Here is a 26,261-nt window from a genome sequence, read left to right on the forward strand (position 1 = left end):
ACCTGCATAACTTGGTAAATCACGCTATATAAGCTTGTCTGCGGGAATGTGAAAATGGAGTTTTGTAGCGTATGAAAAATGCCATCCTGACCGGGATTTAAACTCGGGATCTCCAGATGAAATACAGATGCTACCACTCTGCTTCGAAAATTTTAATGATTGGAAAAATGTTTTTATTTTTTTTTGCTAACATAAAACACATACTGAAAAAATTATGTGATTTTATTTTAAGTTCAGTCGGTTAATAGAGGTGGGGAAATCTACGCTTAGGAATAAATAAATATTTCAATAATTAGTTTTCATACTATCCGGCGTATCTAGCCAGAAACTGGACTCTCGGAGCTCAGGTCAACCGAGTTAAATCCCGGAGCCAACTCAGTGGTTCCTCGGGGCATCCAGGGGCCAAGAGGCTTACCCTATTGTCGCAGAGCTCGCCATTCCCAATTTTCCAGGAGGACCGGCGCCCTGGAAGCCCACAGAGCTTGCTTCGGTCACCATTCCCATCTACCCAGAGTGCTCCACCCCCTAGTCACCGCACGTTGTCCTCAGGGCTGTGAGAATAATACTGATAAATAAAAAAGTTATACAGAGTGATTTTTTAGTCCTGTTACCCAATTTTAAATGTAATTTAAGACAGGGAAAATTAGGCGGAATAAAAAAATATATTTGTTACTTACAAAAGAGATTTAATAAAAAGCTATTACTTACATAATTGTTAAAAGATATGCTCCAAATGCCCACCCCTTGCGGTTATACACGCACGGACTCTTTTCAGCATATAAGCAGAAACCTTTTTAAGAGTTGCATTGGAAATATTCGTGATTAAGTCTGTAATATTGACTTTAAGTTCATCAATAAAGTGAGGATTGTTTTTGAAGGCCTAGGACTTAATATAGCCCTACAAAAAATAGTCAGGAGATGTGAGGTCTGGGGACCTTGGAGGCCATAAGCTCTTGCTTATTATTCGATCATCAAAGAACTCTTGCAGAAAATCCACGGTTTCTCGAGACGTGTGGCATGTAGCGCCGTCTTGCTGAAACCAGCAATACCGTTCTTGAGATTCCAGGAGAGACACAGATTGGCGCACAATATTCCTGTATACTTCACCATTTACTGTCTGTTCGAAGAATATGGGTCCGACTATACGATGGCGAGATATCGCACACCACACACCAATTTTTTCAGGATGCAAAGATTTGTCTTGTAAAGCGTTACAATTTTCAACCGTCCAAATTCGACAGTTTTGACTATTCACATAACCATCGAGATGGATCCAAGCTTCATCACTAAAGAACACTGTGTTTAAAAATTTGATTCCGTTATCGTTTACGAGAGACCTAAACCAACGGCAATATTGCAATCGCTTGTTTAAATATGGAGGCGGAATCTCTTGGACTAATCGTACGCGATACGGATACAATTTCAATTTTTTAGCGGCTTTCTGAACATTCGAATGTGACAAACCGACTTGCGTGGAAAGTTTTCGTAAACTTTTCCGTGGAGAATTGAGCAATCTTGTTTTCACATTCTCTAAAATGTCATCTGTCAAGCGAGTTGGTCGACCACGACCACTACGTATTCTGTCGTAAAAGCTACCTGTGTCTCGAAATCGGTTTGCTAGCCTAGAAATTGACATTTTTTTCTGGCGGACGAATTTGAAATGATTTTTTTTACACTCGCGTACGATTTCGTAGCAAAATATTGTTCAATAATGAAAATTCGTTGTTCTATGGTAAAAGACATTCTGTTCGTAACACGACCGGAAACGACACAAAGATTTACACAGCTCAAGGAGAATCAACTCTTACTGCCGTATCTATACCGGTTGAGTAGCGCTACCAACTTCGTGTCACTAAACAAAATTTCCCTTTCTTAGAAAAAAATTACCAGACATTACCAATTGGGTAATAGGACTAAAGAATCACCCTATAGTATTCAGGCTCTATAGAAACCTGGAAAAGAAACTAAATTACAAAAGATATAATAATAGTAACAATAGTGATTACAGTACGCACACTTTTGACGACGAAAAATTCATAACTTATTTCTTTACCATGGTGATAGAACTATAATAATGAATTGTAGAATTTAGAGCTAGTGTGGACTGTATTTTTTGACGAGATGATAGATGATGAAATGAAGCATCACTATGTTCTTCTTGAATCGTATATTTAATTTGTTGTCACCTTTGACATTTTGATTGAATTACAATTGTTACATCAAAATTAAGAAGGTATGACACTTTAATCATAATTGAACTTGAACATTATCAAGAAAGTATGAGTCCCCTTGGGCTGAAATGAAAACACGACTGCACTGTGCGGGATTCTTACGTAGAATATAACTAACAGTAATTGTCCATCCGGACGAAATAAAAAATGCGACCGCAGTGGGCGGGATCATAACGTAGAATTCTAGTACGAACCTCACCTTCCCGTTAGCGCCAACACCTACTAGATCGCAGCACCGGATGGCTCGATGTGGAACGAAACAATGAAGTAAAAGGATTAATCTATTTTTCCTTAATGAATATATTTAATTCACAACTTCACCCTTCTCCGGGGCGAAGAAATAATGAATATTTTTAATATCTTAATTTTCAAGGGAGCCAAGGCCCTCGGTCAAAAGCTTATAACCTTCCCTGGGATAACACAAATGTATTGTGCAAATCTGAAAGTATTCGGTCGGTTTTTTCTCGCGTGATGCGTTAACAAACAAACAGATATATAAATACACTTCCGAATAACCGTAATCTGTAGATCGAGAGTGTACCTGATGCGTGAAAATATTAGCCTTCAACCTAATAACAAATACTCTGTACTTCCAACTCCTCTTAGAGGTTAAATAAAAGATTTTAAATGGAAAATAGAGTAGTGAAATATCATGTTAAAGGGTATTGAAAATTCTTTGCAAAAAATATCATAATATAAGAATCATATTCAAATTAACCAAAGTAATGATCCCATACCGAAAAAAAATACAACTTTGAAAAACGCTTATTGGATATTTATTTATCTACTATATCAGTATTTAACAATAATTTAATAGGTACTGTTGATCAGTTTGATACTAACAGCAGAATTCACTAATGTCTACTATTTTGATTAAGGTTTCGTAGCTCCGTATTTTTATATTCCAAAATATACATACATTCTCTATAAAAAATTTCTTTTTTCACTTCCTTCTAAAATGATACGACTCAACCGTAGCTTTTCTATTTAAAATGTTTCAGTTCCCGCCCACTGGGCTTGCCAATATGGTTGAGTTATAACGAAAAATAGGGCATTTCCAGGTAGAAGCATTCGCTAAATTTTATTTTTTTATATTTAACTAGTAAAACGTTATTTAACAGTTACCTTATTTTAAAACCTCCTAAATATTACAAGAACGATATAGCGGACCTGAGTAACGGATTCCTATCAATTAAGAGAAAATAGTAGAAAATATAATAATGGAAGAAATCCAGAAGGGGGCTAAAAGGAAGCCTTTTAGTAAAGGTAACAGGCCCGTTTAACAATCGTTTTGTAATACTCCCCACTGAAACACACCTAAAAAAATATTGCTCCGTGAGAAGAGTTACCAGACCCAGGCTAGAAATGCAAGGGGATGAAAGGGCTCGGTCGACCGCTGTCACGCTCAACTGGGGTCTGATCCAGCAGGTAAACAAGATAGGAGTATAAATACTCCGGAGAAGGCTAGTTGAAATCAGTTCCGCGAGGAGAATCTGCGATATAAGTACTGCGAAATCAGTCTAAGCGAGACATCTCGATGTCGCTAGCGAGATGTGAGTCCGCGAGAGTATTCTGCGAAGAGAACAGTGGAGAAGCAAATTTCAAGTGCAGGTTCGATGCAACTAAGGTGACGTTACAAGTAATTCCAGTACATGAAAACAAGAAAAGGTTCGGTGAGTTACTGTAAGACTATAAGTAAAAGATATAATATACTAAATTAATTCAAAAATTGTTAGGGTAGTTTTATTTGTGAACAGCAAAGTATTTGCAATAAAGAACTTTATACTTGTCTTATCTATTGTACTATTGTTGTTAATACAAGACTAGTGGTTAAAAGTGTTAAGACTAGAGGTCATATAATGTTTTTGTCAATGGGACTGAATTCTGGTTTTCAATATTTATCTACCTGTGAATAAATTCTGACGATTACTTAAAATTCTGTTTTGTGTGTAATCTCTGTTAATTATTATTATTGACATTTATGATTATTTGTTTTTTATTGATATTTAATATTATTATTGTTTACTGTTGACATTACTGTCATTATAATATTATAATATTGTCATTATTATTGATTTATCTTGTTTTATTTATGTTTTGTAACCAATAAATTGTAATTATATAAACATTTTCATATGCCAATCTCTCAATATAATGATCAACCGCAAACACGCGACATATTGTCCATATTTCGGGATGTTTCACTTCTATTTTATATTGAACTTCAACCTAACTGGTACGAGTTAGATATAACATTATTCACTAATACAATAATGTCTGAAAAGTAAACTTTACATCATAGTTTAAAATAGAACATAGATTAATAAATATAACTTAGTGCACTTAGGGTTAAATAATACAAAAAATAAAAAATAATATAAAGTAGGAAGGTTTTTTTTTACTCATTATGTGTTGAGAACGTTTCAGATTTTTTTGTTGCTTGGTTTAAACAAAAATTAGATTGAAAAAATGTTTATCGGTTACCTTGAGGTTATTTATACTGATCCTTACATAATTAAGTATCTGCAAATTTTGTTGCAGAAGATTTTTTTTTGGTTATTGAAAGTTAAAGAAAGTAAATTTACGCTTAATATACGAGTGCATGTTTTTTATTTTGTTCTATTGTTAATAAATTTATGAATTAAATTATTGAGCGTGTACGCGACCTGGTTTTCTTAGACAGACGAGTAACTATTGATAAAGTGGCACATCGTCTGCAAATCAGTCACGGTTCTGCCTACGAAATCATCCACAACAGACTTGGGTTTCATAAAGTCTGTGCAAGAGGGGTCCTAAAACAACTCACATAGTCGCATAAACAAAGCGCTTGGACATCTGCCAAATACATTTGGATCGCTATGGTAACGAACTTCTTAGACAGAATCATCACTGTTGACGAAACATGGATCCATCATTACGAGCCAGAGAGTAAACGGCAGAGTATGGAATGGAAACATTCAAATTCACCCTGCAAAAATAGTTCAAGACACAACCGTCCGCACGAAAACTGAGGCTTACGGTTTTTGGGACTCACAAGGCCCAGTACTGGAACATTATGAGGAAAGGGGCACGACAATAAACAATGCGCGTTACAGCGAGATGCTTACTGCCAAGCTGAAGCCTGCAATTCGAAGCAAACGCCGAGGACTGCTGTCGAAAGGTGTTGTGTTGTTGCACGTCCACATACTGCTGAAACGCTCCAGAAACTCAACTTTGAAGTTCTGGCTCATCCTCCCTATAGTCCTAATCTTCCCCTTCTGACTACCACTTGTTTGGTTCACTCAAAGAGACTTTAAGGGGCCATCGATTTACCTCAGACGAAACAGTACATTCCTGGCTCGCAGCTCAACCGAAAACCTTCTTTTATGAAGGCATCAGGAAGTTTGTGCAACGATGGACCAAGTGCGTTGAAATTCAAGGGGACTATGTTGAAAAATGATGTACATGTAAATTTCCACTTTGTATTGCACTAAAGTTTAACAAAACTATACTGATATCAAAAAAGGTAAGACACTAAATTTCTATTATCAAAATATGTTATTAATTTAGAATTTTCTTTAAAAAAAATACATGTTAAATATATGTAATAGGAAATAGATATGCAATAATACATAATAAAAATCGTTTAAACGTTCCATATAAGAAAAAATAAATAAAAATTTGTTACCAAACTCTTACCGGCCTGATTTCATTTATATGTAATACATATCAAATTTACAGAAATAATACAATTCTTATGATTATTCGTTATTTAATAAATGGAATCAGGCCGGTAAGAGTTTTGTATCAAATTATTTTTTTTGGTTATTACATGGAACTCTTAAACATAGTTTATTATCTATTGTTGTATATCTATTGTCTATTACATATATTTAACATGAATTTTTTATTAAAGAAAATTCTAATTTAACAGATATTGATAATAAAAATGTAGTGTCTTACCTTTTTTGATATCAGTATCGTTTTGTTAAAAACATTTTTATTTATATTACAGATTTTTTTGCTTTTTGAGAGGAAAAAATGATACAATTTCAATATAATTTTTATATTATGTCAGTGCGTTTTGTTACTCTTTTATTTTTTTTATGAATTACTGATCCTTATCTTATGGATTTATTATTAAAATTTATTATCTTACAATAAACAAATTGAACTTCACGGCTAATTTTTTTTTTTTGTTGATGGTCATATCATTCACTCATACCATATTTTTCCTTTTTTAATAAAACTAGTATAACATTTACGAATCGTAAATCCGTGATGTAATATTCCACTTTTACTTTGTAAGTGTAACCCTGGATTTTTATCGTTAAATTCGATTTTACCAGTCGAATTTATTTCTGTTTTATTTATTCCTTTTTTAATAAAACTATAATCTCTTGTAAACTAATACTTGGAATTAAAAAAATTGTTTCACCTTCAGTACTTTCATTTGCATGAGGTGTGTGAGAAAAGTAATGAAACTGCCTTTTTACATGCCAAAGTTTTTATTTTTTCAAACAACAATATTATCCCCTTCAAAGTAGTTCCCTTGGGCAACTATACACCGGCGGAGTCGTTGTTCCCACTGCTGATAGCAGTGCTGAAGACTTCAACTGATAGGGCTTTTAACTGGTCGGTCACAGTCTTTTCAATGTTCTCCAGAGTTCCAAAATGACGTCCTTTTAAGAAACGTTTCAATTTCGGGAAAAGAAAAAAGTTACAAAGACTCAAATCAGGTGAATAGAGGGGTTGAGGAACCTTAGGCATGCGTTTTGAGGTCAAAAATTCCCTGACGGAAAGGGCCGTGTGACACGGGGCATTGTCATGATGAAGCATCCACTTGTTTGCAATGTCTGGTCTCACACAAATTACTCTTTTCCTGAGCCTTTCAAGGACACCTTTGTAAAACACTTGGTTGATAGTTTGTCGCTTTGTTTCAGGATCGTATTCAAATATCCAGGATTCATCACCTGTCATCACACGATTGAAGAACTCTTGATCATTGTTAATCCTCTCAAGAAGATCAACCCACACGTTTTTTTGATTGTCCTTCTGTTCCGTTGTGAGGTTTTTCGGCACCGATTTCGCATGTCCAAATCGTCTGTCAAAATTTTATGTACGGTGAAAGTATTTAAATTTAACTGTTCGCTCATCTTCCTTATTGTTAAACGACGGTCTGATCTCACAAGAACCCTCACACGCTCAACGTTTTCGTCAGATTTTGAAGTTGAAGGTCTCCCTGAGCGAAGTTGATCTTCAACGTGTTCTTGGCCTTCCAAAAATGATTTGTGCCGGCGGAAAACTTGTGCTCTTGATAAGCAATGTTCCCCATAAGCCTGTTTCAACTTTTCAAAGGTCACATTCGCGGATTCCCAAGTTTAACACAAAATTTGATTGCACAACCTTGCTCTAAATTCCGATGCTCCATTATTGTACACACAACAAAAACACAACTTCTCTGGTGGCGCTGTCAAAAATAATGTGTTGGCTGAACGGAGTTGAAACTCGTACTGAGCATGTGGAAGAGAGGAACAGACCGGTAGACACAGTGTTGCTAGATCGCTTGCAGTGTTACCAATCTCATTACTTTTCTCATACAACTCGTATAACTGCTGTAGTTGTACAACTAAAAACGATTAGCCGTAGGTTGTTGAAATTTTGGATTTAGGTCTGTTGTAACATCTAGTTGTGCAGCTCCCCTTTTGATTGTAATTGACTTGGACCAAAAGTGTCCAAAAAAACCTAAAGTTCAAAAATCTGGATTTTTTACTTTTTCTTAACTGCAGTAATAAACCCTCACTGAGAGCTTTTCAGCGATGTATCATAAGTGGTACTTATTTTCATTGGTTCCAGAGTTATATCCCAATAACATTTTAATTAATTAAATATTTGGATCTTACAAGCGGAAGGCACATCGATTCGAATCTGACTTCATTCCGACTTTTTTTAAAAATTTAAATATATTAATTTATTAATAATTATTAACGTCTGATTATAAAAAAAATTATTCAATTAATAATTCAATAATAATAAAATAAAAAATAAGAAATATTAGAAGTTATTAATGAAATAAAATTTTTGTACTTTTAATTTAAAAAAAAAAATGTGTTTATGTAATTTAATAGGCGTACAAGAAATCATGTGGTATTTACATCGGGTTTTTCAATTTTTTTCTTCCAAATCAGTGGGTATTTAGAGAGAAATTATAAATATAATCTAATCAAACCTAACCTACGGTAGCTAACATATTTTTTTATTTCTACTGTCGATTTTATTCAAAGGGGCACCCCTTGAGAAATATAAATTATTAATATAATCTAACCAAACTTAACGTACGCTCGTAACCTATTTTTTTATTTCTACTCGTCGATTTTATTCAAACATGGGTCTTCCAAATGTATCTGAGAGAGGTCCAATAAAAGCATTATGATTATAACTATAACCAAAGTTAACCTATGCTCGCTAATCTTGATTAGCAGCGTAGTTTGGTTAGATTACATTTATAATCTTTCTGCAAATACTTTCAAATATCCACTGATTTGGAAGAAAAAGTTGGAAAAACTGTCAGATTTCGAAAAAGTACCAATGTATACAGCGATGTATACATCGCTGATAAGTATTGTATTTTATAAAAAGAATAGTTAAAAAGAATAATCATTAAAAAAAAAACGAGAAAAAACACAGTGTATATGATTTTATCAAACCAGAAAGACAACTTTTTATCTGAAACTCAACACTATACGTCAGTTGACGACGTATTGTGCTGAATAGCAACGATATTATTATGATTCCATTGACTTTTTAATAAACTATCATCCTTTCTAAAAATTTTTTTCCATCAGTTTATTTAAAATACAATTAGAAGAATTTTCTTTAACTGAAATAATATTTCTTTACCGATGAATTTTTTAATTCATCGATTAATAGTGGTACCGATTAATTTTAAAAATTAAAAAAAAAAAGTGAGTTTATTGCTTCTTTACCCAACGTGTATATAAGTTATATACTCAAATAATTTTCATTAATGCTTTCTGAATTGTGATTTATTTTTTATATTTTCAAATACTTATTTTGAATATTATTTCATAGGTTAATATTTTTAATTTTATCCATGCAGGCCTTCGGTTAGGGCAGTTTCATCTTTTAGGTACTTTTCATAATTGAATACTAGATGGTGGATACCGGTGTTCTTTGATGGTTGGGTTTCAATTAATCACACATCTCAGGAATGGTCGACCTGAGACTGTAAAAGACTACACTTCATTATACTCATACATGTCATCCTTATTCATCCTATTAAGTAATATCTGAACGATAATTCCCGGAGGCTAAACAGGAAAAGGTAGATTTTATAAGAAAGCTAACAATTGTAATGGTACCATGATTCGACTTGTACATCCCTCAGACCCCAAAAACACCGTCAGTTCAAAAGTTGATATATATATTTCACTTTCTTGTGGACACGATAACTGCAATAATTTTGCGCCAATCACTTTCAAATTGATACATAAAGTATAACGACCCAAAATATCGGCCGAGTTCTTTAATGGGAAAAATTGGACCATGTGGATGGAAATGGGAGGGTTTTTTCGAAAAAAACAAAATATCGCTATAACTTTCTTATTAAGTAAAATACCGAATTCTGTTTAAAGTTCCTACTATTCTTTGGATAAGAACCTAAAACTTATCTAAGTAAAGTCTTTTAATATCCCCAATCAATGGTTTGATGCAGTTTCCCTATTTAGTGCCAGTCGTTTCATATTGATGTATAAACCAATTTCTAGATTTTTTGAAATACGACCTTGAATGGTGGTGAAGAAAGGTAAAAATATGTTCAATAATGACTGCAAATTTTCCCATTTTCGACTACAATAAACGAGATATTCAGTAAATTTGGGCTTGTTAAAATACCCTTCAGATAGATTTTTGATATTTCCAACCACTGGAAAAAATGGGGTTTTGAAGACAAAATAAATCATAGCTCCCTTAATAGGCACAGTATCGAATCGATTTAAAATGATCGTTAGTCATCTAAACATTACCTAAAACTTTTGTCTGAAACAATTTTTGATATGACCAATCCTAACGGCAAGGGATTACCAAAATGTTGCTGTAAGATAATAGGGCTTGTCGTATGCAAAATATGTGAATTTTTTTTCATATGCAACCATTGTCGTATTGAGTAAATTTGACGGTTTTCTTAACTTTAAAATGGAAATCTTTTTTATCACTTCTTATCACCGGTGAAATCTACCTCCGCTTTCCGGCGTGCCGAAAGGGATTTTTTAAATCTATTATTATATCTGACCATGTAACATGATCTATATTATACTAATAAAAAGCCCATAGCTATAATATACTAATAAAAATAAATTATCTATTTATAATAAAAATTAAAAAATTATATTATAAAATTAACTTAATTTAAAATTATATAATATCAATCTTTAAAAGTACGTATTACAAATCGGTTTGATTTATATAAGCGTATAATCTAAGTAAATCTGATTTAGAAACAAATATACTTTATTTTTTTTTTGGAACCCCAGCGAAGCGGTATGTAAAACTAATTTTAAATAAATTTAGTTTAATATAATTTAACAGAACTTAAATTAATTAAGCCTCTTTTATTTTCTTTTGAAATAATAAATTTCTATTTAATAAAATATTAAATACAAAATGTTTTGTTTCTTTAATTAATGGTTTTTTTGTTGAATATTTAAAAATAAGTTTAAAATTAAATTATAAGTAAAAAAAAAAAGAATTGAAGATTGATTACCTTTTTGTTTAATTATTTTTATTATAAAATAAATACCGTTGAACGTAATTAAAAAAATGCGGTTTGAACGTGTAAAAAAAGAATAGTTATAATAATAGTACAATATTTCTTCTTGTTATAAATACATTAAATATAAGAAAGGAAAAATGTCACAATCACACTCAAGCAATACCGAATAGAGTTGCAAACGAACAACACGATCGACACTGTAATAATAAACCTGTTATTCTGACTCCTCGCTATAAGCTGGAAGTTTACTATCGATTTCCCCTACTTTCTCTGTAATGCAGGCTTTATAATAAAATAGTGGTGGGGATAATAAAGGGAAAGCTGATACAAACATTAAGTTGAAACTATTTTATAAGTTACAATGACATCGTCTAAACCGAATGCTATGGCAAGGTCAGTTAAATACATAACCTTGACTCTGAAATTGTTATAATACATTCGTTATTAATTCATGCAGTTGATAATTCTATTTGTCTTCTTTTTTAATTTGTTTTATTATTTCTACTACGGCAAAATAGATTTAAACAATTTTATAAAAAAAGACCTGAACTTGTATTTTAATTAAATGTATCGCTTAAAAATATAAAATAAAGAAACTAATATAATTTTAAAACCAAAAAAGGCATTAAAATTTTAGATCTTTTAATAATTTACTTGTAACTGCTACCATTCACATCTGTATTTTTTATTTTTTTATAGTCGCATCAACAATTAAAGTCATTAGTTACTTATCAGTGTATTGTATTTTACCGGTAAATTTGTAGTTTTGATCAAACTCAGGTCGACTACTCCTTATTAACCGGTTTGGTTTAGTAGTGAATGCGTCTTCCCAAATCAACTAATTTGGAAGTCGAGAGTTCCAGCATTCAAGTCCTAGTAAAGGCATTTACTTTTATAAGGATTTGAATAATAGATCTTGGATACCGGTGTTCTTCGGTGGTTGGGTTTCAATTAACCACAAAGAATAAAGAGACTGTACAAGAATTAACTTCATTTACACTTATACATAGCATCTTCTGAAGTAATGCCTGAACGGTAATTCCCGGAGGCTAAACAGGAAAAAGAAAGGTCGACTACTCCTGAGACTTAAGGTTAATTGAAATCCAATCACCAAAGAACGCCGGTATCCACGATCTAGTATCCAAATTGGTATAAAATTAACTACCTTTATTAACACTTGAACCTGAGAACTTTAAAATAGTTGATTTACGACGACGAGTTTACCACTAGACCAAGTGGTAACTTATAATTTATTTTTAAAAATCTGATGTGATCATCACATGACTTCCTTGTACGCCTATTAAATTACATATACACATTTTTTTTAAAATGAAAATTACATAAAATTTTATTTCATTCATAATTTTTGATATTTTTGATATATTTTTTTAATTGTTATATTGAATTATTATTTATTATAATTTTTTTTTACAGAAGAGGTTAATAATGTTTAATAAATCAATATATTTAAATTAAAAAAAAGGAGATTAAGTCGGATCTGAACCGATGTGCCTTCCCCTTGTAAGATCCAAAGATTTGATTAATTAAAATCTCATTTGGCTATAACTTTTAACCAATGAAAATAAGTACGATTTATGATATATCGCTGAAAAGCTCTCAATGAGGGCTTATTACTGTAGTTAAGAAAACGTCAAAAATCCAAATCTTTTGAATTTTGGGCATTTTTGGAAATTTTTGGTCCAATTAAAATCAAACGGAAACGTGCTCAACTAGATGTTACAACAGTCCTAAATTAAAAATTTCAACATACTACGGCTAATCGTTTTTGAGTTATACGAGATACATTCGTGCAGACATTACGCCAAAATTAGTCAAAATGGATTCAGGGTTGGTCAAAGTGAATTTTTCTGTTAAAATTTGAAAACCGAAATTTTTCGCGATCACAATACTTCCTTTGCTTCGTACAAGAAAGTAAAAAGGGATTTCCCTAGCATTTACCTAGATTCATTATGGAAAACCGTGAAAAAGACCTTGATCTGAACATCATCACAGTAGTACATTATGCACGAGACTATAATGACAACTATTAATGCACGAGTATGAATTTACAACACAAGCTTTGGAAAAAACTTCGCTAGAGTGCATTAAATTGTCATTGTAGAATTACAAACTGTATTTTTTCTACTTCTAAAAAAAAATTGGGATTGTTGATTTTAGTTAATAATGGAATACATTGTTCTCGGAATATTTCTTTTTTAATTTCACATTGCTGTGGCAATAGATTATTACTCATAATTTTTGCTCTTCTTTAATATCGATTGGGTGTTAAGACATTTCTTCCTCAGAATGTGACATAATTAATAAAAGGATAAACAATATAATATAGAAATTTAGTTACCTATCTGTATACTTTAAAATTAATTTCTGCTTGATAACTACTAAATCGGATTAAAATCAGAGTAAAAGAAAAACAGGACGTACATTAAACAATACCTGTTTCTGGTCGGTCAGTGATTGAATAGAGTAGACTTTTGATCTGTTGAACACCTGCATCATAATAAAAATCTATTTCGTAATGATCCTTATTATGATGCAACTTCCAGTCGCGTAATTTAAACGTAATAATGCAGCAATAGAAAGAATATATTATCATAAGATACAAGTATAATTGATGGACGAAGCCGTTACTTGATGAAAATCCATCAAAACGAAAGAAAATAAACAAATATGTTACATTTGATTTTCCATACACTATTCTAAAAAAAATTGAATTGGAAACCACATGACTTCCTTGTACACCTATTAAATTACAGACACACATTTTTAAAAGTACATAATATTTGATTTCATTAATAACTTCTGATATTTATCATATATTAATAAATCAATACATTTTAATTAAAAAAAAGTTAAAAAAAAGGAGATGATGTCGGATTTGAACCGATTTCCCTTCATCTTGTAAGATTCCAAATATTTCATTAAATAAAATTTTATTTGGTTATAATTCTGGAACCAATGAAAATAAGTACCACTTATGATCTATCGTTGAAAAGATCTCAATCAGGTCTTATTACTGCAGTTAAGAAATATTTTAGATCCTAAATTTAAAAATAATTAGTTAAAATTAATTCTAAATAAGAAACTTTAAATTACAATTGAAGAATTGTCAGATACGACAAGAAAACGACGAATTGCAATTTAGTTTCATTTATTTAGAATGAATAAACTAAACAAATTAGTAAATAAATTTATTATTATTTTTTTAATTATTATTTTATACTTAGATTAATTAGTAAATTAGCAGATCGACTGAACAAATCGATTTCTTCCCAAGTAAAAAAAGCTAAAGGCAAATGGTTCACATAAGTCCAAGAAGACTTAAAAGAACTGAAGATTACTGAAAAAATTATAAGAGAAAGAATTTAAAGAGAATATTAAAATATGAATATAAAATTCTACAAGAAGCGCAAAAACGCAAAAACAACAGAGCTGAACTTTCTGAAGAAAAAATCTGATGTTAACACAATATGACTTCCTTGTACGCCTATGAAATTACATATACACATTTTGTTTTTTTTAAAGTACATAAAATTTTATTTCATTAATAACTTCTGGTATTTTTTTATAATTCTTTTTTTTATGTTATTATTAAATTATTATTTATCGTAATTTTTTTTCAATCGGAGGTTAATAAATACTAATACATAAATATATTTAAATAAAAAAAAAAGTTAAAAAAAGAAAAGGAGATAAGTCTGATTTGAATCGATGTGCCTTTCCCTTATAAAATCCAAATATTTCATTAATTAAAATTTTACGTGCCTATAACTCTGGAACCAGTGAAAATAAGTACCACTTATGGAAATTATATAATAATTTTGGATAAGTACCACTTATCCAAAATTTATTTTATTTTTTGGATATTGGACTTTTTTGGACACTTTTGGTTCTGTCGATTGCAATAAAAAAAGAAGGTGCACAATTAGATGTTACAACAGTCAAAAATCTAAAATTTCAACATCCTACGGCTAATCGTTTTTGAGTTATACGAGATACATAAGTAGGTACGTACGTAGAGGCGTCACGCCGAAACTAGTCAAAATGGATTCAGGAATGGTCAAAATGGATATTTCTATTGAAATCTAAAAATCGAAAATTTTTGCAATTACAATAACTAATACTTGTGAATGAGTCTTTAATCGAACAGTATTAGATTTTTAAACATTACATTTGATTGTTTATTTGTCCACTAATAACCTGTCCTTTTAATTCGTACATTCCATTTTTTTTTTTTTTTTTTTTTAATTATTTAAACTTATATTTTTTACTTAGTTGTACGAAGTAAAGGAATTATTGTGATCGCGAAAAATTTCGGTTATAAGATTTCAACGGAAGTATCCATTTTGACCATTACTGAAACCATTTTTACTAATTTCGGCGTGACGTCTGTACGTACGTATGTATCTCGCATAACTCAAAAACGATTAGCCGTAGAATGTTGAAATTTTGGATTTAGGACTGCTGTAACATCTAGTTGTGCACTTCCCCTTTTGATTGCAATCGACTGGACCAAAAGTGTCCAAAAAAGCCTAAAATCTAAATAGATTTGGATTTCAGACTTTTTCTTAACTGCAGTAATAAGATCTCATTGAAAAATGTTTAACGATATATCATAAGTGGTACTTATTTTCATTAGTTCCAGAGTTATAGCCAAATAAAAGTTTAATTAATGAAATATTTGATCTTACAAGATGAAGCCAAATTGATTCAAATCTGACTTCATCTTTTTTTAACCCTTTTTTTATTTAAATATACTGATTTATTAATGTATTAACCTATGATTGTAAAATAAAAATATCAGAAGATTTTAATGAAATAAAGTTTTATGTACTTTTTATTAAAAAAAAACAAAAGGCGTACTAGGAAGTCATATGGTATTCACATCAGATTTTTTATTTATAATATAATATTTCCTTGAATTTTATTGAGAATAAATCCTTTTTCTATCAAATAAGTTGCATAATTTGAATATTTTTCTAGTATTTATAAGACTTTATATGTTCATTAAATATTGTTTTAAATGTTCGCCCTGTTTGTCCTATATACGTTGAGTTACAATTACATTTTATTTGGTATACTTCATTTTTGTTGTAATTGTCCTATTCCTCTATATTATTCCTGATTGTATTTTTTGTGGTAAATGCTGTTAAATATTATATTTCTTAAAGAAATCCTCTATTATAATCCTTTAATATTGAAAATAGATGTTCTCCAAAACGCGCCAATTACAAATGTTCGAGTTACAATGACAGGAAGGGCCAAATATAACAGTCAAATGAATTACATCGTTATTCGTTGTTCCATACTTTTTTCGTAGAATAAAATATAAGATAAAAAATTGTTTTAATACATAGATAATATCCTTATCAATTATTTCATGTAAATTATTTCCTACTATTCATAATCAAACACTACTTTTGGGATCACTATACATCCTTTACTTCGTACAAGGAAGTAAAAGATTCATTCATTTATTAATTTTGGTAAAAAATAAATAAATTCAGCTGGCAACGATAACTTTATTTGATCCAAGGCTAAACTTCTTTTTCTTACAAATGTCGAAACTTTTTACCACAAGGAAAAATATTTAAATATTGTCCGTAAAATAATTGTGGAATTTCAAATAGTAATAGTTTTGTAACGAAGCAGGATAAAACATGAAATATACCTCAAAATGAAGAGTAACACTCCATACCATTTTAGTACTTTGGAGTGAACATTCCATGTGACAAACGAAACTGATTCACCGATTAGTTTTTATAACGGTTTTTATATTAATTAAATTTTTATAACGGTCAAAATCTTTTATTAGGATTTTACTTTACTTTAATTTGTGTCTTTTTATAACCCCATAAATCAAAATCCTCAATATCTGGAGATCTCATCCAAAGCATTTCTGAGGAAATATTTCGTTCAGATAATCCTTTACAAATATTACAAGACGTGAAGAAACTCTCGCTAACCGGAGAATTGAGATTTTCAGTATTTAGTAAGCCACTGTATACCCTTATAACATATGCCAAAATATGTTTTCCATTTTCAGTTTTTTCCAGCAAAAAAGGAAAGGACAAATGTCTCGTTCAATTGCCACAAACATACGGGGGTAAGTCAATTATTATCCGCAATTTAGTTATATTTTTGTTTTTGTTGGTAGTACTATCGTGTTGCGTAGATGACGTATGCGTGGTTTAATTGTTGTTATGTCTGTGCAGGTTTGATGCTACTAGGTTAGTTCCATTATCGCTGCCCTGCCGTTAACCATGGCTGCTCCGGTTTCTGTTTGCACCAAGGAAGAGCAACGCTCAGCGATCCGTTTTTTGTAGTCGGAACATGTATCAGGGGCCGAAAATCATCGAAGACTTTCGGTACGATACGCTTACAGTGTGTTGCCGCAACGGAGTGTCTACGAACGGATTGAAAAATTCAGAAACGGTCGCACAAGTATTAACCACGACGAAGGAGCCGGACGACCTTTTACCGTCACAAATGAGGAAAACATTGAGCGTGCACGTGACATGGTTTTCTTAGACAAACGAGTAACCATTGATGAAGTGGTACATCGTTTGAAAATTAGTCACGGTTCTGCCTACGAAATCATTCATAACAGACTTAGACTTTTCATAAAGTCTGTGCAAGATGGGTCCCAAAACAACTCACACAGTGGCATAAACAAACGCGCTTTGACATCTGCCAAAAACATTTGGAAACGGTAACGAACGGGACATATTCTTACACAGAATCATCACTGCTGACCAAATATGGATCCATCATTACGAGCCGGAGAGTAAACGGCAGAGTATGGAATGGAAACATCCAAATTCGCCCTGCAAAAATAGTTCAAGACCCAACCGTCCGCAGGAAAACTGACGCTTACGGTTTTTTGGGACTCACAAGGCCAGTACTTGAACATTATTAGGAAAGGAGCACGACAATAAACAGTACGCGTTACCGCCAAGATGCTTACCGCCAAGCTGAAGCCTGCAATTCGAAGCAAATGCTGAGGACTACTGTCGAAAGGTGTCTTGTTGTTGCACGACAATGCCCGTCCACATACTGCCACCCACAAAACTGAAATGCTCCAGAAACTCAACTTTGAACTACCGGCTCATCCTCCGTATAGTCCTGATCTTGCCCCTTCTGACTACCACTTGCTTGGTCCACTTAAGATGCATTAAGGAGCCGTCGATTTACCTCGGACGAAACAGTGAAACAAGCGGTGCATTCCTGGCTCGCAGGTCAACCGAAAACCTTCTTTTATGAGGGCAACGATGGTCTAAGTGCGTTGAAATGCAAGGGGACTATGTTGGAAAATGATGTACATATAAGTGTCCTATTTGTATTGCAATAAAATTTACAACTATATTGCGGATAATAATTGACTTACCCTCGTATTAGCTTTTAGATTGTCATACTAATGTTCGATAAGGATACGTGGTGTTTCACATGTAACCCATATTCAAGGATTATATTCCTCATATAACCCATATTCCAGGATTGTGCTGATGTATACTTTCGTAACATGAAAAACAGCTTCATTAATGAAAAACTTATCTATTTAAAAATTTCTCACCATGATTTAATCTATTCAGGATATCTTTAGGGAATTCAAGTTGTTTAATTTTTTTCAATGAATGTAGACGGAATTTCATTGAAAAAATAACAGCGTGTTTGGATTGTGTTTGGGATGCGTAAATCTATATAAAACTTCTCCACAAATTTTTTGGGGAATGCAAATAACATTTTGGTCAGTTTCAACATTCTAATCACACTGACTGATCGTCCTGGACGTGCTTGCTTTAATAGGCTGCCGTTTCCCTGAATTGTTTTTACTATCAGTGAATCTTACTGTAGTGTAGTTGTTCTTCATTGAATGCAAGACGGTGTTGCCTAACAAATTTAACTGATTCAAACTTAGCAAGCCATGAAACACATTGAACTTTCCTTAGCATTATACTGTGGCGATTAAAGGAACTTTATCCGACTACTGACCTTGTAACTAAGCGCGCATGCTGCGGTATAAGAACGTATCGTAAAGTTCATTTCGACATATCGATTGTTTCTCCATTTTAATGTATACTTCCGTTTCCTGTTCCAAACTATAGCTGTTTGAAACCCCACCATTATTTTACAGGCGTACTTTGTAATATAAATATTTTTCCAGTTCTTTAAATATCAACTATCTGAATTGGCGCCAAATTAAAAGTGAACCACAGATATTTAAAAAAAAATCCCTTTCGACACGCTGGAAGGTGAAGGCAGATTTCACCGGTGATAAGAAGTGGATAAAAAAAGTCCACTTTAAAGTTAAGAAAATCATCATATTTACTCAATACGACAATGGTTGCATCTGAAAAAAAGTTTCACATGTTTAGGATATGACAAGTCCCATCTTCTTACAATTCCAGCAATATTCTAGTCATCCCTTGCCTTAAGGATTTGCCATATCAAAAATTGTTTCAGACAAAAGTTTTACTTAATGTTTAGAGGACTAATGACCACTTAAAACCGATTCGATTGTGCCTATTAAGGAAGGTATGATATTTTTTGTCTTGGAAACACTATTTTTTCCATCCCCTGGGCCAATGGTTGGTGATATCAAAACACTTTACTTAAATCAGTTTTAGGCCCTTATTCAAAGAACAGTAGGAAATTTAAACGAGTTCGATATTTTACCTAATAAGTAACTTATAACAATATTTTGTGTTTTCGAAAAAGACCTCCATTTTCATCTCCCATTGGCCAATTTTGTCCATTAACAAACTCGATCGAGATTTTAGGTCATTATATTTTATGTGTCAATTTGAAAGTGATTGGCACAAGATTACGGCAGTTATCGTGTCCAAAAGAAAATAAAAAAGTGAAATAAATAAATAAATGTATATATATATATATATATATATATATATATATATATACATATACATATACATACATCAACTTTTTAACTGACTGTGGTTTTGGGGTCTGCAGGATGTGAAACGCGAAGATATGTCGAAATTTTACAGAAGTCGAATCATGGTATCCGTTACAATAGTCAGCTTTCTTATGAAATCTACCTAAAATTAAACTGTAGCCAAGTTTTCGAAAGAATATTTTTTTAAAAATCATATTTTTTTTACTTTTTGTTACTTTTTTAAGTCCGTTCAACACGCAGCTCTGACTAGTAGAGATGTGTTTTACTATGCTCTCTTCTAAAATTTTCATTTGTGGTTTCTGTTATTGTTTTAGGATTTTCGTTTAGTTTGTTTAGGTTTTTGTTGTTCATTTTTTAGTTTAAGTTTTGCTGTTTTTTGTATTTACATTTTACCGTTTTACCGGTAGTGATATATATTTATAGACTTTTGGGAGATTTCTAAATAGGTTGTTGTGTAATTGTTATTGTTAATTATTGTTATCGTTATTTATTTAGTTAAAGTTATTTATTTGACAGGTAGTTTATTTTATTACTGTTGCTAACGCTGGAGACGGCCTTGACAATGGTAGCCATCTTGTTGTTTCTGATTGGTCATTGCTCAGCTTGTTTACACTAAGGTTTGTTTTTGATAGGTAGTTAATTTTGTTTATTTTAGTTCTGAGTGGTTAACCTACCGGATTGGTCTAGTGGTAAAAGCGTCTTCGAAAATCAGCTGATTTCGCAGTCGAGCGTTTTAAGGTTCAAATCCTGGTAAAGGCAGTTACTTTTATACGGATTTGAATACTAGATCGTGGATACCGGTATTCTTTGATGGTTGGGTTTCAATCAACCACGCATCTCAGGGATGGTCGACCTGAGACTGTACAAGACTGCACTTCACTTACACTCATACATATCATCCATTAAACCTTACGTGGTTCTGGAGGCTAAACAGAAAAAGAAAGAAGCTTCTGATTGGTTGTTTAGTTTAGTTTTCGTTATTTATATCTCATGCTTTTGTTATTTAGGTTTTTGTGTTTTGTAACATGAGTGGTCGCTAATATCGATTAGAACAGGCCATTTTGGCTGTTGAAGAGAGTAGTGATGGTTCTGATAAAGATACCGTGAGTGAGGTGAGCGCGTCCAACCAGGAGCAGAAATGAACTGTAAAGCGGATAAAGAAAGGTAAAGTGATATCTTCATTAAAGGAGTCGTCTGGAAAGTTCAAGAAAGCTGTAGTGGCAGCAGGTGTTGCCGTGGGAAAACCAGAATCTTATTCAGACTCCGACACTAGATTAGTAGAGGAAAGTTTTGGCCCCACACGTCAGGGGAAAAAAAATTTTACCACTCCTGAAGGCAAAGAAGGCTGATTCTGCGGCTCTGAAGAATTTAGAGAAGCGGTTGACCTCAACCGATTTGATATCCACCGAGGTAGTAACTGAACTAATAAGAATGTTTAATGGATTGTGTAATGAGGTGGAACAGTACATTGGTAATATAAAGAACGTAAAAGAAAAAAATGCAACGTATATTCTACCCCGTTTGCGGAAGGTCCGTTTTCTAAAACCTTTGACTGTTAAAAGGAATGATAGACTCCAAGGATATATTGAGGGGTTTAAGACTGGAATGAGTGAGAGAGAGAGAGTAAAACCTACTCCTCCCGCATTGGCTCTGAGTTTACTGTTTGAGTTCGTTTCAACTCCAGTGGTCTCTAAACCAAAAGTGATGTTGGTTGATAAACCAGCTGTTGTTTCCTCAGCTGCCTTCAAAGGTGAGGTGGTGAAGACGTTGGATGCTAGGGAGCAAGCTGCCATCGCGACTCATTATTTATGATGTCCCACGTGAGATGAAAGAAGAAGATTTCATGGATGCTCTTTGGGCCCAGAATATACAACACGCCTCTGCAGCTAGTTCTTAAATATAATCATTTGAATTCGTTAATAATTTATATTTTTTCCTAATTATCAATTTACGCGATTTATATTTGTGGACACTAAACAATAATGTAACAACCAATTTTTAAATTATAAAACGCATTTACATCTTTTTGTATTTTTTATTTAGTGGGAAATGTGAGTAGTTCCACTTAAGTGATTGTTGTTTGGTTCCAAATGTACTGTTAAAAAAAAAATTGTTTCTATGCGATTCCCTTCTGTTTGGCATAAAATTAATCAGATTAATTTTATGCCAACACCTTTGTTGAAAACGGTGGGATTTAATCGGCATATTTAATGAAAAGTGATGTAATAAAATTCTTGAAGGTTACTGAGAGCGTAAAAAACAAGATACAGTTTTCGCAACCAGTTTTCATTACACGTTAATTAATTAATATTGTTATTATAAGAATATGATTCTTACTTTAAAAATTATGTCATTTACAATAAAAAAAAGTCTAGTAATTAAACTCATTATCCTAAAATCAGCTGATTATCGAAGTCGAAAGTTCTAAGGTTCGAGTCCTTTTAAAGTCAGTTGCTTTTATATGGATTTGAATGCTAGACTATGGATACCGGTGCTCTTTGGTGGTAGGGTTTCAATTAACCACACATCTCGGAAACGATCGACCTAAGTCTGTTCCAGACAACATGTTTACCGGTACATTTACTTTCATATTATGCTACATAAGCCCTGGAAATCCGGAAGGAGTGATTGCAGTTAATAATTTACACGCGCACGCACACACCAGGCAGTAGTTGGAATACTGTTGGGAAAATGCAAACCATTTACAAAATAAATAAATAAATATATATATATATATATATATATATATATATATATATATGTATATACACACGAGATGTGTGAGAAAAGTAATGAGATTGGTAACACTGCGAGCGATCTGGCAACGCTGTGTCTACCGGTAGCTAGACCGGTTTGTTTATCTCTTCCACATGCTCAGTACGAGTTTCAACTCCATTCAGCTAACACATTATTTTTGACAGTGCCATCAGTGAAGTTGTGTTTTCGTTATGTGTTACGAAAATGGAGCGTCGGAATTTGAGCGACGATGTACAATCAAGTTTTGTGTTAAACTTAGGGAATCCGCAAATGTGACCTTTGAAAAGTTCAAACTACAAAATCCTTCAACTACAAAATCTGACGAAAACGTCGAGCGTGTAAAGGTTGTTGTGAGATCAGACCGTCGTTTAACAATAAGGATGATGAGTGAACAGTTAAATTTAAACGCTTTCACCGTACATCAACTTTTGAGAGACGATTTGGACATGCGAAAGGTTTGTGCGAAATTGGTGCCGAGAAACCTCACAACGGGACAGAAGGACAATCGAAGAAACGTGTGCGTTGATCTTCTTGAGAGGATCGACAATGACCAAGAATTCTTCAGTCGTGTGATCACTGGTGATGAATCCTGGATATTTGAGTACGATCCTGAAACAAAGCGGCAAAGCGAAGAGTGGCACACTCCGTCATCTCCTCGACCGAAAAAATGTCGAATGAGCAGATCAAAGATCAAAACCGTGCCGATTTGCTTTTTTGACAGTACGGATATCGTGCATAAAGAATTTATTCCTCCAGGACAAACTGTCAACCAAGTGTTTTACAAAGGTGTCCTTGATTGGCTCAGGAGAAGTGACTCGCTTGAGAACAGACATTGCCGACCAAGTGGTTGCTTCATCATGACAATGCCCTGTGTCCCACGGCCATTTCCATCAGGGAATTTTTGAACTCAAAACGCATGCCTACGGTGTATATATATAACAAATTTCTCTTGTACAATCGGTAGAATGTAATAGCGGCGAGGCTTAACGCACCAGATTACGAATCGACCGGGCGATGTAGTTCGAGACCCGGCCAGACCGATTTACTTTTTAACAATTTAAATATTATTAATTTATTTAATTCTACCGCTTACCTGTGACGTTACAGCATATAGCAGATGACTAAAACAGCATTTTTTGGGATAGGGATGCGATTTTTCTAATTTTGTTTACAGATATTGCTATTTTTTTATATTTAAAAAATGTGCCTAAGGAAAATCTTAAATTAAGGAAAATTTCGAGATACCGACTGTGACATTGTTCTGTAGCCTTACCCCCTTGACTTATAAAGTAGAAAATTTAAGTTTGTTCAAAATCGGTACAACAGTACTGGAGATATAAGGTGATTCAGAGGTAAACACCGAACAAAAGTACATAAGAATATGAACATCTGGAAAATTTCCATCCTGTTTTTTGGGGATCCTTAGTTGTCAAAATGTGAAAATCCTGTGAAAACCGCTTATGCTGAAATTGAAACGCTTACAATACTTTTCCTTCTAGAGCTACAGCTCTGCTATAGTACTATCTAGACGAGAAAGTAAAGTGGCAATAGAATTGGTATACTTACCTAGCACTGAAAAATTTAAGTTGTATTTCGAAAACTGGTTTCAAGAAATCACTTTTCAAGATTTTCCCTTAGCTCTTCATTTAAATTATTATTTCAAAAAAATAAATTTTGACCTTTTACAATTTCGGGGGTGAGGTTAAAAATTTTACGAACTTCTTTACACGTTTATGTGTAAAAAAAAGCTTATATTGTTTATTCTAAACCAGCTAAGTAAAAAAATAAAAAATTTCCGTCACCCTTCGGAAAACGTTTACTTTATATGACAAATCCCTTTTTTTTCCTGTTTAACCTCCGGGAATTACCATTCAGGCATTACTTCAGAGGATGATATGTATGACTGTAAATGAAATGTAGTCTCGTACAGTCTGAGTTCGACCATTCCTGAGATAAGTAGTTAATTGAAACCCAACCACCAAAGAACAACGGTATCCACGATCTAGTAATCAAATCCGAATAAAAATAACTGACTTTACTAGGACTTGAACGCTGGAACTCTCGACTTCCAAATCAGTTGATTTGGGAAGACGTGTCACCACGCGTTTTCATATCTTCTATATGAAGATTTATAAAATAAATTTTTACTTATTTTGATTTGTTAAACAGAAGATTTGCAAAATAGAAACTCGCCAGCCGATTTCGAGCATAATAAAAGTAAATTTTACCATTTAACTCTGGGAATTAAAACAAACGTTTATTTCATTATCTCGGTCTTAATACCGAGATAATGTAAGTAACTAAGGAATTGTTAAATACATATATGATTTTAGAGATTCGGTTTCAGAGTATTGGAAACACGTCTACTTAAAAATTCGCATAAGTATAATCGAGCGTTAGATGAAAGGAAACGGATGATGGACTATTTAATGTTTCATGATCAATCCTGTAAGTCAGTGAGTGCTTTTAGTTCAGTTAACGTAAGATATATCCTCCTCTATGAATCATGAGACCTTGCCGTTGGTGAGGGGGCTTGAGTGCTCAGGGATACAGAGTAGCTGGACCGAAGGTGCAACCATATCGGAGAGGTATCTGTTGAGAGCCAGACTAAGGAATGATTCCTGAAAGAGGGCAGCAGCTCTTTCAGTAGTTGTTAGGGGCGTGAGTCAGGACGACTTAAACGGCCGTATCAACATCACTCAGTCCTCTGAGTACTGCGCAGCTGAAAGCAATGGAAAACTACAGCTGCTTTTTTTTTTCCAAGAAAATGTGGCTCTGCATTTTCACATAACAATAATGGAGGCGCCTTCCTTGGTAAAATATTCCGGAGGTAAAATAGTCCCCCGTTCGGATCTCCGGGTGGGGACTACTAAGGAAGGGGTCACCAGAAAATTAAAAAATAACATTCTACGAGTCGGAGCGTGGAATGTTAGAAGCTTAAAAAAGGTTGGTAGGCTAGAAAATTTAAAAAGGGAAATGGATAGGGTGAATGTGGATATAGTAGGAATTAGTGAGGTTCGGTGGGAAGAGGAAGGCGACTTTTGGTCAGGTGATTTTAGAGTAATTAACTCAGCGTCAAATAATGGGCAGGCAGGAGTAGGTTTCGTGATGAACAAGAAGATAGGGAGGAGAGTGGAGTATTTCAAAACGCATAGCGATAGAATCATTGTAATAAGGATAAAATCAAAACCTAAACCGACAACGATTGTTAACGTTTATATGCCTACAAGCGCCCATGATGATGATGAGGTAGAGTGTGTATACGAAGAGATTGATGAAGCAATTAAACACGTAAAAGGAGATGAAAATTTAATAATAGTTGGAGATTGGAATGCAAGCATTGGAAAAGGCAAGGAAGGAAATATAGTGGGTGAATACGGGCTGGGCAAAAGGAATGAAAGAGGGGACCGACTTATAGAATTTTGCACGAAGTATAATTTAGTAATTGCCAACACCCGATTTAAAAATCATAATAGAAGAATATACACTTGGAAAAAGCCAGGCGATACTGGAAGGTATCAGATAGATTATATCATGGTTAAGCAAAGATTTAGAAATCAACTCGTTG

General features: G+C 33.1%; 1 protein-coding gene across 2 annotated transcripts in view; it reads right to left on the minus strand.

Annotated features, from left to right (window-relative positions):
• LOC142322290 (androgen-dependent TFPI-regulating protein-like) overlaps window positions 1-26,261 on the minus strand; it is a 204,706-nt gene that overhangs the window by 119,093 nt on the left and 59,352 nt on the right. The window contains exon 1 of one of the 2 annotated variants that reach the window (XM_075361206.1): window positions 10,993-11,240. The exons of the other annotated variant lie outside the window; for it this stretch is intronic. The gene's annotated coding sequence lies outside the window, so the exon portion shown is untranslated. Of the gene's footprint in view, window positions 1-10,992; window positions 11,241-26,261 lie in introns of those variants that run through there. 2 annotated transcript variants of the gene reach the window in all.

Source organism: Lycorma delicatula, chromosome 1, assembly GCF_047948215.1.
Source record: "Lycorma delicatula isolate Av1 chromosome 1, ASM4794821v1, whole genome shotgun sequence".
Classification (NCBI taxonomy): Eukaryota; Metazoa; Arthropoda; class Insecta; order Hemiptera; family Fulgoridae; genus Lycorma; species Lycorma delicatula.